This window comes from Pristis pectinata, chromosome 18 (genome assembly GCF_009764475.1).
Source record: "Pristis pectinata isolate sPriPec2 chromosome 18, sPriPec2.1.pri, whole genome shotgun sequence".
In the NCBI taxonomy this organism is placed as follows: Eukaryota; Metazoa; Chordata; class Chondrichthyes; order Rhinopristiformes; family Pristidae; genus Pristis; species Pristis pectinata.
In genome coordinates this window covers 6,510,001-6,530,771 of record NC_067422.1, presented here as the reverse complement: position 1 = coordinate 6,530,771, position 20,771 = coordinate 6,510,001, and the positions used below count along the sequence as shown (strand labels likewise).

The 20,771-nt window shown below is 40.6% G+C and overlaps 1 protein-coding gene and 1 long non-coding RNA gene across 3 annotated transcripts in view; one reads left to right on the top strand and one right to left on the bottom strand.

Annotated features, from left to right (window-relative positions):
• arhgdia (Rho GDP dissociation inhibitor (GDI) alpha) overlaps positions 1–15,889 on the bottom strand; it is a 47,349-nt gene extending 31,460 nt beyond the window's left edge. Inside the window, exon 1 of one of the 2 annotated variants that reach the window (XM_052033309.1) lies at positions 15,742–15,889. The gene's annotated coding sequence lies outside the window, so the exon portion shown is untranslated. Of the gene's footprint in view, positions 1–9,080; positions 9,102–15,741 lie in introns of those variants that run through there. The other variant, XM_052033310.1, reaches the window with a different exon arrangement.
• Positions 15,879–20,771, top strand: part of LOC127580098 (uncharacterized) — a 42,971-nt gene continuing 38,078 nt past the window's right edge. The window contains exon 1 of the long non-coding RNA XR_007957783.1: positions 15,879–16,002. This is a non-coding gene — a long non-coding RNA (uncharacterized LOC127580098). The remainder of the gene's footprint in view (positions 16,003–20,771) is intronic.

Sequence of the window (20,771 nt, the reverse complement as noted above, 5' to 3'; positions counted from 1 at the left end):
AGCTCATATCAGTATGCAAACTCCAATATGTATCACCATTTCATGTGAACTTGGAAAATCTACTTCAACTACTAGATTTATACAATTTGTGTCCAAAATTTTGCAAAATTTACAAAAGCAAACCAATGGCACGTGATCCAAGCAACTAATAAATTACTTCTCCTTTGTAACAGTCATCCCAAAGGTACTTTACCAAAAAGGAATAGTTTCTTATCAGATGTTTTCTTAATTGGTGGATTACAACAGATAACCAAGGAAAAATTTGCTTGAGCAAAAACTTCTTAAACTTACTTTTCTAGGTCACGTATTCAACTACAGCATTGAATATTCCATGGTAGGTTCACTTTGAACGCATTACAGAAATTTACTTCCCCTTTTATTTTGCAACCCCCCCCCCCCCAATATGGCATTGTAAGATATGGCATATGATATGATAGAAATATTCAAAGTATCAAGCGTCAATGCATTAGTAAAGGTATTCGCCATAAAGAAGCAGAACAAGAGACCACAGCTCAAAAGAGAAAAGGAGGTATATTCATGTAGAAGGAAAACATGACCAAGAGAAATTAGTAAGGAATGAAGGCTGTAGGGATAAGTACCTTAGACATCAACCTTTACAACAAATAACACCTCCAACTTTGCCAATAATACTAAAAATACAGGAGATAAACAAGAGGCTAAAGGCTGATTTCCTGGACCTAATGATTTACATGCTAGGATCCTATAGGATCCTAAAAGTAGTGACTACTGAGATGGTGGATACATTGGTTGACATCTTTCAAAAATCTTTAGATTTGGGAGGTACCAAAGAATTGGAAAACTGAGATACCCCTACTCAAAAAGGGTGGTAAGCAAAGAACTGATAGCTACAGTATATCCTTGTATCTAATATTCAAAAAATGTTAGAATCCCTCATTCAGGTAGTAATAGCCAAACATTTGGAAAGTTATAACCTGATCAAGTAGAATTAGCATAGCTACATCAAGGGGAAATCATGTCTGTCAAATAAGAGCTCTTTCAGGAAGTATGAGCCAGAATGGGTAGAGGGGAACCAGTCAATATAATAGATTTGAATTTTCAAAATATATTTAACAAGATGCCACACAGAGCCACCTTGCAAGCTCATGGTCTTGAAAGTAATATATTAGCTTGGATAGAGGACTGGCTAGCCAGCAGGGAATAGAGTTAAGGGGGTCATTTTAAGATCAGCAACGTGTAACCACTGGGATTAGTCCTGGCATAGGGCTGTTTACATTAATGATTGAGGAAGTGAAGGTACTGTAGTCAAATTTGTGGGTGATGCAAAAATTGGGGGTGGTGGGTGGAGACTTGCTGTGAGAATGCAAACAATTTGCAAAGACATCGATAGGTTAAATGAGTGGGCGAAAAGTTTGCAACTGAGAGGATAGTGCAGGAAAATGTGAAGTTGCTCACTTTGGAAGAAAGAAACTAGATTTAAATGGAGAAAGACTTTGAAAGCTGCAGTACAAAGGGATTAGGAGCTCTTCATACATGAAACAAAGCTAGCATACAAGTGCAGCAGGTGGTCAGCAAGGTTAATGGAAACACTGGCTTTTATTTCAAGGGGGTTGGCATATAAAATTAGGGAAGTCTTATTACAACCATACTAAGCACTAGCAAGACCACATCCAGAGTACAGTACACAGTTTAGGTCCCCTCATTTAAGGAAAGATTTTATCATTAGAAGCAATTCAGGGAAGACTCTGAGGATGATCCTGGATTGATCAAGTTGGCTAGCTACCACTTAAACAAATGAGATTTATTGAAGCACAAGACTCTTTGGCATCTTGACAGGGCAAATGCTGGGGCATGTTTCTCCTCTGGTAAGAGTCCAGGATTGAAGGACGTGGTCTCAGAATGACAGTGAATGAGGAAGAATATTTCTCCCCCCCCAAAAGGGTTGAGAGTCTTTGCAATTCCTTGCTGAAAAAGGGTGAAAGAGGACAAATACTTGAGTATATTCAAAGCTGTGATAGATTTTTTAACCAGGAAGGGAAATCAGGGGTGAGGGGTAGAGGGCAGAAAGTGGACTAGAAGGAAGTTGGATCTGCCATGATCTTTATCAATGGTGTCGCAGGCTTAAGAAGCCTAATAGCCTATACCTGTTCAGATTTCTTATGGTCACTATCTGACCATATGATGGACTGTATTGCACCATTGAAATCACAGCATAAATATCTGCAAACATACAAAGCAGTAAATTCAGAAGATCGTGTTTACCAAAAACAGTTCAGGCTTCATTAACCCAATTTTCCTTTATTACCCTGCAACTAATATCTATTTAATCTGACAATATATCAACTTTAGTGTACAGTAAAAAAAATTGCTATTACAATCCTTCCCAAGAGAATGTTTTGACATTCCATTGATAGACATATTTATCATGGTGGTTATCACTGTGAAATGTTCCAAATTTACTAATGAGCCCTTAAAGTATTCTAATGAAGGAAACTTGCAGAAATGCTTCCAGTACCAATCCCTCGTGTTCCATTCTGCAATTGGCTTTACTACTAACATCGTGCAACCCTTTAAAATGAATCACTGGAATGTCTACTCCCAAGCACAGATACGTCAGTGCTCAAGTCCTGTTTCTTATTTCTTATGCAGACTTCAAAAAAAAAGAACATGCAATTCTGGATGTTATGAATTGTTTTCCTGGCACTTCCTACTTACAAAAGCAATTTTCCAATACCAAGAAAGTTAAATTTCGCATTGCATTAGACAAAGAAGGTAGGTCATGTGACACAATCTTCAGTATTCTGAGGGTCATGGGAAAGTTTAAGAGTTCCAGGCCTGATGCAAACGAAGTCTCTGACTATATAAAACCTGAGTAACTGAATTCCTTAGACGTTATATACTTATAAATGAAAACTTAGACACTGTTTACAGCGCAGCAAACTAGTTAAAACATGTGCAAGCTGAGCTGTTTTAGAAAAGATTTTAAAACTATTTCAGAAAAACTAAATGCACAAAACAGGCACACAATTTTGTTGGAACTGGCAGTGACAACAACTAAGGCAAAAGAATCAAAGTGGCCACTCCCTCTGTAAACCATTAGTAATAAGGATGATTAAAGTAAGTTAGTTAATGGTTTAATGGAAAACCTTTTACATTTTCAGAATGCCAGAGGACTGCAGATAACCATTAATCAGGGTTCAATTTCCCTTTTACTTCCTGTAACTGGCAATATTTCCCCCATTTCCCTGAAGATATCTAGCCAGAGACCACCTTGCTCTAGATATCAGATCACTAGAAAATATAGCTGCATGCAATCCCAAACTGAGTAACTGTTCATGCGACAAGAGCCACAAATGACAAATCAACAGTCTACCCATTTCCCTGTCGGTTTATCTATTCAGTTTAAACCACCACCTAAAGGGTTATTTCAATTTTATAATTTAGAATAGGTAAAAAGCTATAATGCTGGAATGAACTTACAAAAACAGTTATTCAAAATTAGCTTTTATTGATGATATACCAATGACTATATCCATGGAAAGCCAATGCTTCCACAAAGCTGATAAAGCACAGCACGAGGCCGTTCGGCCCATTATACAAGTGACAACTTTAGAAATAATATACTGCTCCTTATTAAGGACAGCTGACATTTAACACAGGAAAAAAAACAGATTTCCTTGGTGTAAACAAGGAGGCAGTAAAACCTACCCAAAATTTCAGAAAAGCATCAAGAGGGCTAAAAGGGGCCATGGAATGCCCTTGGTGAGGAGGATCAGGAAAAATCCCAAGGCACCTTATACATACATTAAAAACAAGAGGGTAACCAGAGAGAGGATAGGACCACTCAAGGACAAAGGAATTTATGAGTGGAGCCAGAAGTAGTGGGCGAGGTACTAAACAAGTACTTTGCATCAGTACTCACCAAAGAGAAGAACATAGAAGATGGTGAGATCAGGGAGAGATATGCTGATATTCTAGGGCACGTTAATCAAGGTGGTAGCATTGGGTCTCTTGAAGACCATTAAAAAGGATGAAGTCCCCAAGGCCTGATGGAATCGATCCCAAATTATTGAGAGGCGAGAGGACATTGTTGGGGCCTTGACAGAGATCTTTGTATCCTTTTCAGCCACAAGCAAGGTCCCAGAAGACTAGAGAATTGCTAATGTTGTTCTTTTGTTTAAGAAGGGCAATAGTTATAACAGTGGCATTGAGCATAAAAGCCAGCAAGTCACATTGCATCTGTACAAATCTTTGATTAGGCCACATTTGGAGTATTGTGTAGTTCTGGTCCCTGCATTACTTTGGAGAGAGTGCAGAAGATGTTCATCAGAACGTTGCCTGGATCAGAGAGTATTAGCTACAAGGAGAAGTTGGACAAACTTGGTTTTCTAGTATCATCAGAGGCTGGGGGGGGGGGGGGGGGTGGGGTGACCTGATAGAAGTATGTAAAATTATAGATAGATAGGGTAGACAGTTTTTCCGTCAGAATGGAAGCATCAAATACTGGAGGGCATAACTTTAAAGTAAAAAAAAGGGGGAAGTTTAAAAGAGAATTACAAGGAAGGTTTTTTTAAAATAACTACACAGAGCAGTAGGTGCCTGGAAAGTACCAAAAGTGTGACGGTGCAAGCAGATCGATCGCAATGTTTAAGAGGCATTTACACAGGCACATGAATGGGTAGGGCCTGGAGGGATATAGACCACGTGTAGGCAGACAGGATTAGTTTAAACTGACATCATGGGCCTCTATGTTCCAAAAGCAACTTAGTTATAATACATTCAGTTAATACCTTGAAAGCTGCATTTCTTCTTAATCACGCATCACAAGGAGATGTTACCACACTTCAATGATTCAATTCTCACAACCAAAAATACAAGGCTCATAAAATTGGCTTAAGGTGACAACTTCACAACACTGACAGGACCAGCAGACACGATTTGACTTTTCAACCGTTCTAAGAACACAAGAAATATGTTAGTAAGCTCACCTGGTCTGCTGCTCACTAAGACTGCAGCATATGTTTTATCTTAGCACCCAATTTCTACACCAACCTCATATCTCACAATTCACTCAGTATCTAAAAAATTACCAATGTCTTGAAATATACTAAGTGAGCTTCACAACCCTCAAGGAGTTAATTCCAAAGATTCACCACCTTGTGTGGGGAAATTTCTTTTGATCTGGCCCTTATTTTGAGACTGCAACCCCTACTTCTAGACCCAATGGAAACAACTATATAGCTACCCCATCAAGACCTTTAAGAATTTTGCACACTTCACAGCAATCCAAGATCCAATGGGATTTGCAAATGACACTTCACATAAAGGTGAACTAGTATAATTGACCATGATTATTATCCACCCACCACATGAAAAGAAGTTCTCAAAACACTTATACTCAGTAAACCAAATGATTTAATATGCGCATGCACATTTTATACATTTAGTTTGGAAAAAATGGTTAAAATTTTCTAGCTGTCAAAAATGTAGTACCTATAGAAAGATTTGCATTTAGGACACCTTTAACACCCAAAATATCTCAAGCCACCTTACAGCCCAAATTCTGACATTTTGCAAGTGCTACGTTGACAATTACACAATAGCATTAAATACAAAAAAAATCAGAAGATATTACAAGTTTCAAGATGAGGTATTGTTTGAAAAGCAGAGAGCCATTTGGATAGATAATAATCCAGGGAAATGAGGCTACTATATTTGCCTACTGTATTCAACAAAAATTAAGGACACTGCTGCTAGCAGTCCAAAATTAGATAAGAGATTTTGGCCATAGAAGCAAGATTGAAAAATGTGTACAATAATAAATCTCAAAGAAAATCAGCACCAGCTGGAGACAACTGCTCTAATTCTTAAATACAACTGACAGCCAATTACATAAAGAATATCTTGAGAACAGTGTCAATGACATACTTCTGATTTAATTAAAATAAAACTTTTATAACTGGATTGGATAATCCCCAGAGTGATGAGTAAACGAGCACAGAAACAACCAATTGATCTTGGTCATACATTTAACTGTTGACTCTTCACATTCTTCAGTGATGGATACCAGTACAAATCATTAAAAAATATAAAAAGCTTAATGAAATTGATCAATAACAGACTTGTGCTTAAAGACAATTTCTAAAACAATTACACATCTCTTGGAATTCTAGGACAGTTGTCCATCAAGAAGCTATTTAAGTATGTGCAAAAGCTAGCATGCTCACATTTAGCAGATCAATTTTGTGGTTTGAAATAAAAAAAACAGCGTCAAGTTTTACTTTTATTAATAGCTTCAGTCAAAATAATTCTTTTTTTGACCTCCAGAAATAACTTAATTTACTTTCTCCTCTCTCTAAAGTTTGGTCCACAACTTGCAGTTCTCGAAACAAAATCAGAAGCTTTTGCCAATTCATGCTCTCATTGCTATAAAAGGTGCTGGAACCAGCAAGACTGCAGTCAGTGAATTCTCATTAACTGTCAGCAATGGGAAAAATCTGTCTCTGCATAATACTTCCCCTGAATTAAGACTGGGTAATTAATTGGGGACTAAACACTATGGGTTAGGAACTGAAAATGAAAACAGAAAGTAACCATATTAGAACAGCTCGCATAGAGATTGAGTGCCCAAGAATTATTAATATGAGTGCCCAAGAATTATTAATATTACAGATTATACTTCTAGAGCAGAATTAAAGTCACATTTGCTTATCACCTAACAGCAGCAAATTAACAATGCAAAGCTTTCAGGATCAGATCAACAGATCACAATTGGCAAGCATATACATTGGAAGTCTGATATTTTTCAGCACAGCATCATCCAACAGCTAGTAACAGCTCCAGCCTCACATGACCAGACACCCAAGCTCTATCCTCACCGTGCGTGCCGGTTGCATGGCATTTGCATGTTCTCCCTGTGACTGAGAGAGTTTCCTTTGGGTGCTCCAGTTTCCTCCCACATCCCAAAGATGTGCAGATTGTTAGGGTAATTGGCTACTGTAAATTGCCCCTAATGTGTAGTGAGTGATAGAGGTGTGGGGGGAGGGGGGAGGGGGAGGATAGTGTTAATGGGTATGTAAGAAGAATACGAAACAAGATGAGATTAATGTAAGATTACTATAAATGGGTGTTTGATGGTCAGCATAGTCACAGTGGCTGAATGGCCTGTTTCCTTGCCATATTGCTCTGTCTCTACGAAAATAGTTAACATTGCCCTATTCCACTCTGATAACACTCATTCCCACCTTTGCCTTCACTGATCTGCCAATAAAACCAACAGTGTCTTTCTTACTTAAAAGAAATGATCTTAGTCATGGCTTGACCCCACAGAAGAAACAGATTGACTGCCTGCTGTGCAACATACAAGGCACTATTCTAATGCAGTCATCTACACTTAGTTGCAGTTGACAAGCTGGGTTTTATACAGATGCACCATGTAACATTAAAACCAATCACCACTTGTAATACATTCAATGGTAGTTTGAAGATTGGTTATATCAATAGTTTGATTAAACCTATTACTTAACTAGTTATTCTTATTGGGTCACATGGGTTAAAATAGGTCACCTGAAGTTTGAAAACTGCTGTTCTAATTCACACTGGGTTCTACTCTTTCACCCATAAACACAACTGCCCGCTGACTCTACACTAGTTCCAGCTAAACAATACCTCAGTTTTATAATATTTACAATCTACTTTCAAGTCCAATTGTGGCTTCATTCCTTGCTCCTTTTGATAAGGTGAAACACAAGTGTGTAAAATTAAAGCACATGGAACTTGGGGTAATATAATGTACTAGTATAGATTTGTTGACAGACAGGAAAGAATGTAGGAATAAGCAAGTCTTTTTCCGGGTAGCGGGCAGCTAATGGGCATCACAAGGATCATTGCTTGGGCTGTAGCTATTTGCAATATGATTTGGATGAGGGAACTATAAAAGACCAAAGCTGGGATGTGGGGGAGGGCAGGGGAAAAAAAATCCACGAGAAGACAGAAAAGCTCCAATGTAATTTAGACAAATTTGGTGAGTGGCCAAACGCATGGCAGATGCTGTTTAATGTGGATAAATGAGATTGGTTTGGTTCTAAAAACAGAAGGACAGATTGTCTGAATGTGATAGATTAGGAAACGGGAAGTGTAACAAAACCCGCATATCCTTGAACATCAGTCGCTGAAAGTGAGCTTCCAGATACAGCAAAGTTAGGAAGGCAAATGGTACGTTGGACTTCATTGCAGAAGGATGTTTTGCTGCAGCTGTACAGGACCCGAGTGAAACCCCATCTGCCGTTGTGTCTCCTTGTCTGAAAAAGGATGCTGTTAAGAGATTACAATGAAGGAAGACTGATTCCTGGAATGGCAAGATCGAAAAATGATGAGAGATCGGCCATGTTCACTTGGAGTATAGAAGAGTGAGAAGGGATCTCAAAACTACAAAATACTAACCAAACTCGATAGACTAGATACAAGGAGGATCTTCCCAATGATGGAGAAGTCAGAACCAGGGGTCAAAGCCTCAGGACAGTGGGAATGCAGTTTAGAACCAAATCGGAAGTTGTTTCTTCAGCCAGAAGATAGTAGAGTTCTCTACTTCAGAGAGCAGTGGGTGCCAAGTCATTAAATAAATTCAAGGAGTTATATATATTTCTAAATGCCAAAGGGTTGAGGGATATGAGGTACTGAAGTGAATGATCAGTCATGATCACGTTGAATGGTGGAGCAGGCCCAAAGGGCTGAATAGCTTACTTCTGCTACTATTTTAATGTTTCCCTGATATCCTCCAAATTTGAACCACCTAAAGATTGACATCTTCAATGCTGGCTCATAACAGCCTCCAAATTTAGCCATCTTTTCATTGGTGAATATGCCTTCAGCCATTAAGACTCATGCTCTGGAATTCCCTTCCTCAACCCTTTAACATCTTTCCTCTTTGATGATACTCTAAACCCCGCCTCATTAACCCAGCTGTGGTCATCAGTCCCAACATCTCCACATGGGCTAGTGTCAAATTTTCTTCACTGACACTCAAACTACATAGACATGTCTTACTATGTTAAAAGGTGCTATATAAAACCTTTTTATTTCCTATAGATACAACTACTTACTCTCAACTTGGGCCAACAATTTGAACAGCTCTTACCCTAGAAGGTGTAGGAGAAAGAAGAAACAGAATAAGCCAAAACATGTTCTACTGAAGATTGGCAAAACAAAATGCAACCTAAAGAAATATCACAATATAAAGCTCAGACATTTTCAGGAAACAAACTATATTCCATTTAATTAGAATGACTTGCAGATACAAAACTGTTAAGCATTCCAGTAAAATGAGGACACCATGTGTCCAGATATTCAAACAAATCCCAGTTTGTCATAGAAACCTCTGTTCCAGCCCATTGCCTCTCAGATTCAAGCTGTTTCTCCATTTTCCACTGACATTTCATTTCTCCAGACTGTGAATAAGTGGCACCAAGTGACAATCACTGAACTGGCACCCACCTCCAGTTTTCAACTATTCCTTCCCATTTGTCCTGATTGCTCTGCAACTCTAAAGTGAAAAAAAGACAAAACAGTACAAAAATGTACAATGGTTGAAATTAAATGGTGAACGTGGATTACATGGGAAAATCCTTTGCAGTCCTAAATTATTTAAGTTAAAAAATGTAAAATAGGAGGGGGGGAAACAGTTGATGTGATGCAAATGGCTTCAGTCCAAAAGAGTTTCAACTGCTGAACATGAATAGTGCTTCTGTTGACTACTGCATCTTTGAATTAGACAATTATGGCTAGCAACTACAACAAAGCCGATTTAAGCACTTCTAATGCAATTCGGCATACCACAAATTACGAAGAATTTTTAAATGTAGAATTACAGTAAGTCCTTAAAAATCAGGAGTGCAATTCTTGATTAATCTTATTCACTACTGTGCAGAGATTTGTGTTATTGTATTCATCAGACTATGACAATGGATACTCAGTAATGCAAGACCCAGTGTTAATTTTATTCAGTAGCTCACAGTTGGTTACAGTATAGAGAACAGGAACACCTTGGATTGTTGACGTAGTTACAAAACGTTCTTTCCCTGGCAAGATTTTCCATTTACGACTATAAAATATCCACCATTCCATTCTCAACAACTGCTGTCAAAAGACTAAACTGAATAATGAGACTGTCAGCAGAAAATGCTACACAAGTGTCCATACTTTCGAAGTTTTAAAAAGCTGACGCAAGTGTGAGGTGACAGATGGATCCAAGCAAGCACACGAGAAACACTGCATACCAAGCAGATAATTACAGATTTATGAAAATAGCTTATAAATGCAGGCAAGGAGCTTCCACCATATTAAACAAAAAAATCAGCCTTGTTCCATTAGAACAAATGCTCCTTGCATTATAATGCTTACTTGATGGACCTTATTTTAATTACTGAATTAGTGTACATCAATCTTCATTTTCAAAACATTTTGACTGAGATATCTTACAGTAACCATCTCAGGTTAGAGCTGCTACAATAAACATTCCAATGTCGACTCTAGCCATCAACTTCAACAATGTACACAATTTAAACACTGATGTCATTACACCTGGCTCCAATTCAAATATGACCTTCATATATTCCATTCCCTGAGGGTTCGTCAGAAAATACCAACAATTGGCAGCATTGGATGTTGAACGATACCTGTACAAGACATTTCCAGAATATTACCACTGAAACTGTGGTATAAAAAAACCTGACAACTTTACAGAAGATTGTTGCCTAATGAGTGTTGAGTGCCAATAATTGCGGTGAATGAACTATACAGGTTATTTCTAAAATTTACATGCTAGAGGTAAAGAAGCATCCTTTCAACAACTTGTGATTATACAGCATCTTCAATTTAGTAAAACACTGCAAAGAACTGCATGCCACTGCAGAACCTCAAAGGGAGCTGCAAGGACAGATGATCTAGGTTTGGTCAAAGGACAGTTTTTGTGGCAGGTTATGGACCTTGGCAGCAAAAGACAGACACCAATGCTGCCACCAGCAACATGGATTTTTGGGTACTTTTTTTGAAATAGGCCTTTCATAAATTATATTGTTTATTCATTTACATGACCAGGACATTTACCACTTCCCAAGAGCTTAACAAAACTAATGAATAATTGTGATAATTATCAATAGTTTTGTTCAAGGTGCTCCTTGCTAAATTGTTTCAATCCCAGAAATTGATGAAAATGGCTATAAATATTAACATTTAAGTATCTGCTCTGATCACAAAACTTGCCAGAGTAGTGCCTTTAAGATGTCTTCCTTTTCCCTTAACCATGATCTCCCCTCTCCCTGTATGACAAGGCTTTTGACCACATCTCCACTTCCAGCAATCTGCTTTCACCATTTCCAAGCCAGAACATCTTTGTCCTCACCTTCCACGTTCAAAGAATCATCCTCCATAATCCCTGTGACCTCCAATGGAATTGCATCACCAGACATCTTCCTCTCTTCTCTCAGCATTCCAAGGGAACTGTTCCATCCACATCTTCCTGGTCACTCTTTCAGCTTGAGCAACCACTCCCCTGCTCACTTCCCCAGGCATCCACAGGAATACCACACCTGCCCTTTTACCTCTTCCCTTCCCACCATGCAGAAACTCAAATAGCAGTCATACTACCAGAGGAAACAATTCATTTGCACTTCTGCTAATTTAGAGTACCATGTTTTCTTTGTTCATGATGTGGTCTCCCCTATACTGGAGAACCCAAATGCAAGAAGGGCAGCTGCTTTACAGAACACCTTCAATCATCCAGGAGAGATCAAGCTTCTGGTTGCCTGTCACTAATTCTCTACTGTACTGCCCCTCTAACCTATTTTCAACCTCCTACATTGCACCAATAATCCCCAATGTAAACTTTTGTATGCACTTTGAAGCCCTCAGGACTTAATGAAATTAACAACTTCAGGTAACCACTCCTTTCTGACACCACCCCCCCACCAAGATGTGGCTATACTTCCTGCTTCAACTTATTTTTTGTTCTTCAGCTGTCTTTAAGGCAGATGTTACCTTGACAATTTTAGTCTGCACATCACAGATATTCCCTTCCCCTCCCTGCAACTTCACATGCTTTTCTTACTTTTCCCATCTTGAAGGGTCCTAGAAGTGTAACATCCCAGTTCCCCCCCACACCTTTCATTTTGCTTGACCTACAGAATGATTTCAGCATTGTTTTGCTGATTTACCAACATCTGTAGTTTTAATTTTACTCCAGTTGAAACAATATTTGTCTACCATTCTTCTCCCATTAGTACTGCTGATAGCAGTTTAAGCTAATGAATAATCACTGTAAAAACATAACGTAAAGTAACTGCCAGAGCGCCACGTAAAAACAGAATACCACAGTCCGCATCATCGTCATCTCACTTCCTGCACAGTGCTCTGAGCACATACCAGCTGAAACTGGTTCCCAACTTGTCACATTTGAGACCACTAATTTATCTGCATTGTTTCATTATTACTCTACCTGTTCATTAATTTGCCACTTTAGAAAATGGGGGGTTAATTAGTTTTCAATGAAAACAATTTTAAGTTGGAACTTTGCCTTCTGAAAAGGACTAACGAAGCAAAGGCTACTAGAACGATAGATGAAGATCCACAATACAGCAAGGTCTATTTGAGAGTACCTGCATTATTTTTTTTATAAACATTGACAAGGATGAAAAATTACAAGATTATGTATAGTGCATGAATGTGGTTTAAGTACAATATACAAGAGAACTTAGGTTTGCACTGGGTAAAAATTGGTGTGTATATGTACATGCAAATTGATGAGGAATTAATTACAAACTAGATTTAGCTTTATTCATGGCACAACTTCCAAAAACACTTGAATTGGCAGCTACATTTCCAACTTCAGTTATACAGCAGAGTAGAAAGTGGTGCAGATACTGATCACCTTCATGAGACCAAAAATAACTATGCAGGTAACTCAAAGCTGGAAGCTGGTTTTGTACATATCATCCATTAGAAAAGGAAATAGTTGGTAACACTGCAGATAACAAATAAATTACAGGTAACCATTGTCAACTGAACTGCTCTTTATCATTAAATGTAATTAGCATAATCCACTTCCCCTTTTCTTTCAAAAAGATCATGACAAACCATACCAGCCAACATTTTAATAAAACAGACTGCTTGAAGAATTATATGCCACATCTTCTAAACTGAAGTCAGAGTTATAAAGAACAGATACACTTGTGGTTCACTGAGTCCACAACCCCCTCCTGCCAAGAACTCATTTACACCAATCTCAATTCTCCCCATATTCCCATCAATTTCCCCTAGATTCCAGCACTCACTCACACAACAGGGACATTTTAACACAGCCAATTAACCTACCAACCCACACATCTTTAGCATGTGTGAGGAAACTGAAGCACCCGGAAGTAACCCACACAGTCACAGGAAGAACGTACGAACTCCACAGATAGCACCAGAGGTTGGGATTGAACCAGTCACTGGAGCAGCAAGGTATCACCTCTACTAGATGTGCCACTTGTTTTAAATCACTGTGTTGGTCCCTAAACATAGCCCTAATTTAGTAAGGGAAATATTTGATGAAATGCATGACACAGTAAAGCTAGTACATTTCCAGATAGTAGATAAAAGGCAAAATCAAAAAGGTGTTCAGATTTTTTGTTAGATGGTTTTCAAATTAACAAAGTTATTTTAACCAGGTTTGCTATCTTAGTCTGAAATGTATTCTTTATTTCTTAATTTAGTACCCCAAAAAATATTGTTCCAAGTGCTTTCATAACCCAATATATTTTATACATTCTATAATGAGAACACTAAAGATTATTTGCACCATTTCCTGTTTAAGGATACACAAGTTAAAGCAGTGGAAAGCAATAGGTCACATTTGGCAGTTAAAAATAAATGGCGCAGGGACAAGGCAAAATATTAGTATTTACCTATATTCATGAAGTTCATTGCTTTCCAAAGCTGTTATTATCATTAACTGCAAGCCAAAAAGCATACAATTTGACACAGCTCAAATTTCTCACTTCCCCTTCATCTCCCCTGCTTCAAGGCAACATGCAGCCAGACAATGCATGCATATTAGATTACTTCCAAAAAGTCAATAAGACAGTTATGGAAAAAAGGAACTGCTTTAAGACAAACAGTAATAGTTGTTTGAGCACAGAACACTTTTCAGGGAAACATTGATATACATTTGACAGATTGCATCCGCCCATTAGGGAAGGTCAGAGGAAATTATTTAGTATTATATCGAAAAAGCCAACAAAGCAGACAATGGGCTACATGGCCTCATGTCCAAATTAGCATAACATCCAAATTAGTGTGCTCTGAGGCTTCTTTTGCTACTAAAAAATTAAATACTGGGACAAGGCATTATGACCCGAAAGAAGATTGCTGGCAAGAATCCCCTATTATTATACAGTAGCGTTTTCACAGGGATAGACATGAAAATAAAAGAGTACATTTTAAAATTTGAATTTAACCTTTATGTGAATAATTTCAAAAAATATGCATGGCCAACATGGCCGGCCACTTAATATGCCGCAATCTGCAATTTTACCTGCTTTCTTTAGCAGTTAAAAGGAAATATTGTGCAATACCCGCCTGATGCTCAATGTAATTTGTTAAGTGGGGCTAAGCTCGTGAATCCTTCTGTAGTGCACGGTACTTCTCTTTTTTGTCCTCGTGATAATAATCGATGAAGCTTATGCAAAGGAAACTTTCGAGCAAAGGCCAGCGGTGTGATTTTTAGAATATATAAACGACAAATCGCCGCCATTAAGAGTGAAAATCGCATTTCCTGGTAGCCGTAAAAGCTGCGTCGCTGAGGAACGGGCGCCAAGACACCGCCCTACCCGAAGAAAGAACTAGAGGCAGGCACAGGAAATGGGGCCATACATATAATGTTTCTTTCACGTGTAGGTCAAAAAGCAAAAAAGAGAAAAATCCAATTAATTAATTGCACGCTTGCCACTTAATTTAAAATTGCTAACTGAATCAGTGTTTAATCATAGAGCCCAGGCAGCATACCCCGAGGATTGCTGCAGATCCTAGTCATTAACTGATCTTCACCTTAGCACGGTAATTACACATTATAGTTTTTTTTCCCTTTCTCCAAAACCGCAAACTAGGAAGTGAATAGCCATAATCCTGATCAAATCAGTTAAAGAGACACCTTGCAGATCTTCCGGGCTATGTATATTTCCACACGCCCGTCCAAGCATTTACTCGCATTGGAGCGGGTTGTGTCCTAGCTTCCGTACTTTTGCTCAGGGACAGAATTTGAAGGAGCCCCGCGCACTCCGGGTTCGGGGAGCCGAAGGGACTCGGGACGCCGATGCAGCCCCGGGGATCGGAGAGCCGAAGGGACTCGGGGGAGCCGAAGAGCCCCCGCTCGCCCCCGGGTTCGGGGAGCCGAAGGGACTCGGGGGAGCCGAAGAGCCCCCGCGCGCCCCCGGGTTCGGGGAGCCGAAGGGACTCGGGGGAGCCGAAGAGCCCCCGCGCGCCCCCGGGTTCGGGGAGCCGAAGGGACTCGGGGGGGAGCCGAAGGGACTCGGGGGGGAGCCGAAGGGACTCGGGGGAGCCCCGCGCGCTCTCCCCCCCTCCCCCACCCACCATTAACGGTCGCCTCATCCCCACTGACACGCCGGCGGCGCCCCGGGGGTTGATGCGCCCTCACCCCTCCCACACAAAGTGTCACCGGAGCAAAGCCCACTCCCCCGCCCTCCCCCACCGCCGCTCTGCTTTCTTTACCGTGCTCAATTAGAAAAGCCTCTAAAGCCAAGAGATTGAAAAAGAACCCAGTCTGCACCAGCGCTGCACCGACAGCCGAATGAACGGCTCCGCCCGACGCTGCCCGGGTGGGGAGGGGGAGGAGCCGCCGCTTCCGGTGGGGCGGGACTTCCGCTCGGCTGCTGTGAGGGCGGCGGAGCGCGGCCCTGGTCGGAGGCCCGGACCTGGACCTGGACCTGGATCTGGACCTGGACCTGGACCTGGATTCGAGTCAGCTCCCTGGTAGGGCCACGGTCGTGGCAGAGCCGGGCCTAGCGGCAGTCGAGGGCGTGTTGGGCTCGGGGACAGGGTCAGAGTTAGGGCAGGTTGGGCCACTGACAGGGCCGGGGGCCGGAGATTGTTCTTGAACCAACCGGCACAACCCCTGATCACTAAAGTTTAGCAGCACCAATGACCAGTTTGATCACTTTGCATTACAGTGGACTTTGTTTTTTTATTCTAATTGTGTGTGGATTTATAGAATTCGTTGCCGCATACAGCTGTGGAGGCTCGATCACTGGGGGTGTTTAAGGAGGAGATTGATAGGTATCTAATTAGTCAAGGTATCAAGGGAAAAGGCTGGGAATTGGGGCTAGATGGGAGAATAGTTTAGCTCATGGTGAGGTAGCGGAGCAGACTTGATGGGCCGAATGGCCTACTTCTGCTTCTTTGTCTTGGGATCTTGTGAATGATGCCATGTGCCTGTGATGCTGCTGCAAGTAGGTTTTTCACTGCACCTGTGCACACATGTACTTGTGTGTATGACAATAAACTCGACTTTGACTTTGACCCAGTCAGCCACAGGTAGGGGCCGGAGACAGACCAGGTAGGGGCAGGGGCAGGGATAGACTCAGATTCAGCCACAGGCAGGAGAGAGTTGGGTTCAGTGGCAAGATCAGATCTAGGGATGGGCACAGGGGTAGGGTCAGACCCAGGCACGAGATTGACCATTGACAGTGACCAGATTGGGTTCAGGGTCAGGGTCCGATTCAGGGACTGGCTTCCTCAAGGCAAGGAGCTCAGCCGTCTAGGATATCAGGAATATGGGTTGCCAATTGAATCTGAAAAAATTGTCAGAATGAGCCTGGAGGGAACAATCTGTGTGCTCAACTCGGGAGGGATGGACAGAGGGAAGGCTGGAATAGTGCCTTCCTTTTTACAGTTCTGTACTTGAAGAAGTTCCTTCAGGGCTGTATTGTTAGGACTTGGTAAATGTGCATGGGACCTCGTTAATTCACCCATTCAGAAATAAAACCTTCACACAGCATCCTTTGCTTTCACCAACCCTACCTGGAATTTGGTTCTACACCTTGATGGGGGAGCTGAACCAGACCAAAGTCTCCACTTCTGCTTGAAGCGTCTCGTCGCCCTTTGCTCAGTGATGCCACTCTAACCTCGTCAGAAGGTCATAGGTTGGAGCTCGACTCACGGATTCCAGCACACAATCTAAGATGCTTCTTCCATGCATCACTAAGAGTGAGCTGCACTATTGAGCTTTGTCATTTTTCAGATGGGAGATTTTATGTGAGATCCTGGCTGCCCTCTCAAGGGGACATTTAACATAGAAAAAAGAAGCAGGAGGAAACCAGTCAGCCTCTTGGGTCTGCTTCATCATTCAAGAGGATCCTGGCTGATCACTCTGTTCCCACCTTCTCCCTATATTCCTTGATCCCTTTAGTGTTAAGAAATACAGATCTCACACGCCAGAAATATTAGTATTGGTTAATTATTATCACATATACCAAGTTGAGGTGGGCACATTAGCAATGTTTAAAAGCCATCTGGATAAGTACATTGATGGGAGAGGTTTGGAGGGCTGTGGGTCAAATGTGGGCAGATAGAACTAGCTCGGTGGGCAAGGACAAGTTGGGCCAAAGGGCCTGTTTCCCTGCTGTATGACTCTGTGACAATGGCTCTCCCAAATCCTGTGTAACATTTACTTTCAACCAATACAGGTAATGTGATCATTGATCTGGGTTAGTTTATCTTGCATATCCATGAGACCACCCCCCCCCCCCATCTCTCATGGACTCTAGAAGTTTCTATGATGTGCCTTCATCATTTTTCTATTCTGACGATGCTTGATAGCCCTTTGGTGGGAATGGCGGTTGATACTCTAATGGTTTCTTGTGTTAAGAATAACATCCTGCTCAGTTGATTGCAGTAAAGATAAACTGTAAAGGAAACTTGTTTATTGAACTTTGTAATCCAGTCTTTGACCTAAGGAGTGGGGATGTCCTGTGGGCAGGAAATATTTCAGAGAAAACCAGAAACAGTCTCCTTGGAACCTTCATGGTGGACTATAGATTGGCATTGCATGGGAGCACTTGAGCAGTTGAGGTTGAATCACACTTGTAAATAAAACAAATAAACTTTATCTTGACTGCATCTGTCGTACATTTATTCCTGTGCTGACTTCACTACATCCTGACAATCAATGTTAAGATAACATGGCTGTTGTATGGCATTAGTCTTCTTTTAATTTTATTCAGAATAACATCAAAAAATGAATCATAAAGAATGCAGAAAGGAATCATCCTTCTGGTGAGAATGCATTCCTGCTCTTTAAATGAGTCACAAAAGGCCATTCATAAGAGGAGTGAAGACTGTAATTGTAGTGTGCTATTTAGGAAAATAATCTCTTTATCCTCTAGAGTTTGTGATGTGCATAAGCTTCCTGATCTTTGTATTTTCATAATTTATTCATCATATTTGTTTATTACCCTCTTGTCACTCAGTGCATAATTCCTGGTTTCATATTCAACTGGCGCCAAAACCAGCCAATCCCAACACAAGCAGACTAAAGATGCAGCCCAGCTTCTGTTCAGCCCTAATGGTGTGTTTGGCATACCATTAGAGCTGAACAGAAGCACAGGAACAGGCCCCTTGGCCCGCCAACCTAACAAGCTCAAAGGGCTAAATATCTACCTCCTGGTTTTGATTTTCTAGTAAAGACTGATTGAGGTCATTGGATTTTTGTGAGCATCTTTTCCAGCCGTAAGCACATTCAGGACATGGAAAAAAAATTGGTAAATTGGTTTATTATTGTCACGTGTACTGAGGTTCAGTGAAAAACTTTGTTTTGCATGCCTTCCATACAGATCATTTCATCACATCAGTGCATTAGGGTAGTACAAGGGAAAAGCAATAACTGAATGCAGGATAATGTTTATTCATTTAAAAAGCTAAAAATCACACCAGGTACTAAGAATCGGCAAAACCCTATTCACTACAGTTTAGCAATACTATGACCACTTTGATCACATTGCACTAAAATGGACATTGTTTTTTTTGTTCTAATTATGTTCTTCCTTTTAAAAAATTATACATAATTTATGTTTTTCTTGTGAATGCTGCTTATCTGATTCTATGTGCCTGTGATGCTGCTGCAAGTTTCTCATTGCACCTGTGCACACATGTACTTCTGCAGATGACAATAAACTCAACTTTGACTTTGAATCAGTTAAAATAATTGAAATTAACTTACATAATAAAAAAATAACTGCCTACCTTTCCCCTGTGATCCAAAGTCTCCCATTCATTAGAATGGGCACTGCAGGGTGGCACCAAGTTTAATCCAACACAGGTTCAGTGAGTAGATTTCTCGAGTCTGAGAGATTGTTCACCATCCCAACCTTGTGGGACTCACCAGCACAAGAGCAGGGGCTGGGCGTAAGATGCCACTGCTGACTTAGACCAACGCCAGTGACTGAGGCTGGGGGATCTGCACAGAAATCAGGATGTCCTGACATTAGTGCTGTGGTCAAGGGCAAAAGATGTGCTCCAGAATATCTGGTCATTGTTATCTGTGGGAGCTTGCTGAGATAAATTGGCTGAAATGTTTCCTGTCATACAAATGAAGTTATTTAACTGCAGGGTGCTTTGAGACAATCTGAGGTAATGAAAAGTGCTTTATCAATACCTTTGTTGTTTTAAGATCATTACATATAAAAACTGTGCAAAGTCGTTATAAAGTAATACGTGCAAATGCACAACACACCCAAGCTTTTTATACTTACATTCAAGTGTAATATTAACCTTTATGGTTTTCCTCCAGCAATGCTACCTGATTGTTTATTTAGTGGGAATGGTTCAATTTTTTGGAAAAGCAGACAATGCAGATGCTGAAAATCTGGGGGGAAGAGGAGATGGTGGGGGGGAAGAAGAAGCAGAAAATGGTGGGCATGCTCAGCGAGTCAGGCAGTATCTGGAAAGCAAAACAAATTTAACATTTAAGGTCAAGGACTCCTCATCAGAACTGGAAAATTGAGAAAAGAAGTATAATTTAAGTTGCTGAGACCGGTGACAGGGTTTGGAGAGAACAAAGGCCATGTCTGTGATAGACTGGAGACCAAGGTTGCCCAGGTGACAAATTGCATTTGGTACTGTCTACTGCATCACAGCTGGTATGTCTGGGGTGGTGAATGAGGGAGTTAAAGAAAAAATCATGGATTTTATGATGTAGGAAATGAGGGAACCAATTTGCACAACCAGCTCCCAATAACATTATTAATCAGATAATCAGATTTTTTTATGAGCCTGCTTGAAGGTTGAACATGACTGAATGCTTAAGCAGTCACTCGTAAGTAATTATTTTTGGGGTTAATGAGGTTCTAGGTTCAGTCACTTCCATTTCTACTACACTGGTCCATTTCAGGTCCAGCCCACTTCGGGGAGCTTTTGTGTTTCCTGCCACGAGCAAATCCCTGTAAGAAACAGGAACACTATGGAATCTGCTTCTTTCCAGCTTTTTCTAATGCAGCTGCAATTACTAGTGATGAGGCTGCACCTTCTGTGAATTGAACAAAGATCTTGTGTACAAACTAATGTGTAATACCCTTTTTTTTCTGGCTACAAACGAGATTTTCACTGCCAGGCCCCACCATTTCATACAATCACTCCTTACACTTGTGTCATAGAGTCATAAAGTGATACGGCACGGAAGCAGGCCATTTACACGACACTAATCCCATTTTTCACTCTCCCCACGTCCCAGTCAACCTCCCCCCAGA